Source organism: Colobus angolensis, unplaced genomic scaffold, assembly GCF_000951035.1.
Source record: "Colobus angolensis palliatus isolate OR3802 unplaced genomic scaffold, Cang.pa_1.0 Scaffold151, whole genome shotgun sequence".
Classification (NCBI taxonomy): Eukaryota; Metazoa; Chordata; class Mammalia; order Primates; family Cercopithecidae; genus Colobus; species Colobus angolensis.
The window spans coordinates 846,000-848,182 of NW_012114611.1; the positions used below are offsets into that span (position 1 = coordinate 846,000).

General features: G+C 47.9%; 1 protein-coding gene across 4 annotated transcripts in view; it reads right to left on the reverse strand.

Annotated features, from left to right (window-relative positions):
* Window positions 1-2,183, reverse strand: part of LOC105507603 (cytochrome c oxidase assembly protein COX14) — a 13,180-nt gene that overhangs the window by 3,201 nt on the left and 7,796 nt on the right. The window lies entirely within an intron of this gene.

Genomic DNA, 2,183 nt, shown 5'->3' on the forward strand with positions numbered 1-2,183 from the left:
AAAAAAAAAAAAAAAAAAAGGAAAAAGAGGGCCAGGGTGGAAGCCAAGAGGGGAATGTCTCAGGGACCTTCGGACCAGTCCTCAGGAGCCTCGAGAGAACTGGGCTCCAGTAAGCCTGCCAGTGAGGCCTAAGAGGACTCTATTTTTAGTTTTGGCAGCTTGCTCTCCACTTACTGGCTCTCAGCACTGTAGGCAGAGACACTTAAAATCCCGCCCCTTACCACAGCCATGTGCACATACATGCCAAAGCATACACACAAACAAAACAAAGTCAAGAACCTGGGCAGGGCACAGTGGCTCACACTTGTAATCCCATGCTTTGGGAGGCCGAGTCAGGAGGATCACTTGAGGCCAGGAGTTTGAGACCAGCCTGGGCAACATAGTGAGACCTCGTCTCCACAAAAAAATTTTTTTAAATTAGCCAGGCATGGTGGCATGTGGCTGTAGTCCCAGCTACTCAGGAGGCTGAGGTGGGAGGATTGCTTGAGCCCAGGAGGTTGAGGCTGCAGTGAGCTGAGATCGTACCACTGGACTCCAGCCTGGGTGACAGAGTGAGACCCTGTATCAAAAAACAAAAAAATATGAAAGTAAAGCTCAGGATTCGCTGGTTTAGAGGGGTCAGACATAGGTATAGACATGTAAATGCTTCTCAGAGTAAACCCTAAGGGCTGAACATTGCCTTTGAGGCAGGCCTTGAGTGCGGACCCCAAGCTGAGCTGAGGCACAGCTTCTTTGAAATATAATCGCACTGATATTAAGTAAGGTCAGAGGAAGAATAGTAAGTGACACAAGTTCAAGATGAGAAAGGACTGTGTTCAGGTTTGAAATCTGAGGTTTGAAATGGCCCCAAGCTGTGCATGCGACAGTGAACAAAACACACACCCACGGAGTTGGACACTAAGGTAGAAAACACACACACCATGGAGCTGAACACTAAGCCCCCTGCAAAGAGGCCTGCAGCCTTCAGCTTCCCTGTCACTTATTATTCCTATTCCCACTCATCACCCTAGCTAGATGCTTAACAATTATAGGACCACCTCTTCCAAGGACTGGAGGAAAAGAGCTGGAAGCATTCACCAACCAACAAAAACAGGATGGTACAGCTTGGCTAGAAAAGTGACATAAAACCAACTAACAGACATAATTCTGCTGTCTACAACCTTACCTTCCCTCTCTCGTCTTAATCCATCCTGTGGTTTTCCCTAACAGTCAATTAGCAACAACTCTTCAGGCTGGGCGCAGTGGCTCACACCTATAATCCCAACACTTCGGGAGGCGGACGTGGGCGGATCACCTGAGGTCAGGAGTTCAAGACCAGCCTGGCCGACATGGCAAAACCCTGTCTCTACTAAAAATACAAAAATTAGCCGGGCGTGGTGGCAATGCCTGTAGCCCCAGCTACTCAGGAGGCTGAGGTAAGAGAATCACTTGAACATGGGAGGCAGAGGTTGCAGTGAGCCGAGAGAGAACCACTGCACTCCAGCATGGGGGACAGAGCAAGACTCCATCTCAAAAAAAAAAAAAACTTCTTCAGATTCTGAGCTAAAGCAGTGGTAGCAGTAGGAATGGAAAGGACAGATGCAGAAGTTACTTTGGAAGTAGAAAAGGATTTATCAATGGAATGGATTAGGGCAAAGCTGAAAATATTAATACCTCCAAGCTAGGAAACTTTATAGATTGGGATACTGTTAACAGAAATAAGAAATGAGAGAAGAGGTATGTATCACCGTATATACAGGGTGGTGGCAGTGTCCATCAAGAAGATCATGTGGCTGGTGCAGGGGCTCACACCTGTAATGCCAGCACTTTGGGAGGCAAAGGCAGATGGATTGCTTGAGCCCACGACTTTGAGACCAGCCTGGGCAACACGGTGAAACCCTGTCTCTACAAAAAATAGCAAAAATTAGTGCAGCGTAGTGGCATGCACCTGTAGTCCCAGCTACTCAGGAAGCTGAGGTGGATCGCTTGAGCCCAGGAGGTAGAGGTGCAATGAGCCGAGATCATGCCATTACACTCCAGTCTGGGTGACAGAGAGACCCTGTCTCAAAAAAAAAAAAAAAAGAGGATCATGAGCTGGGTTTGAACATGTTAAAATTAAGATGCTCAGCCAGGCATGGTGGTTCACACCAGTAATCCCAGCACTTTGGGAGGCTGAGGCAGGAGAAATCGCTTGAGCCCAGGAG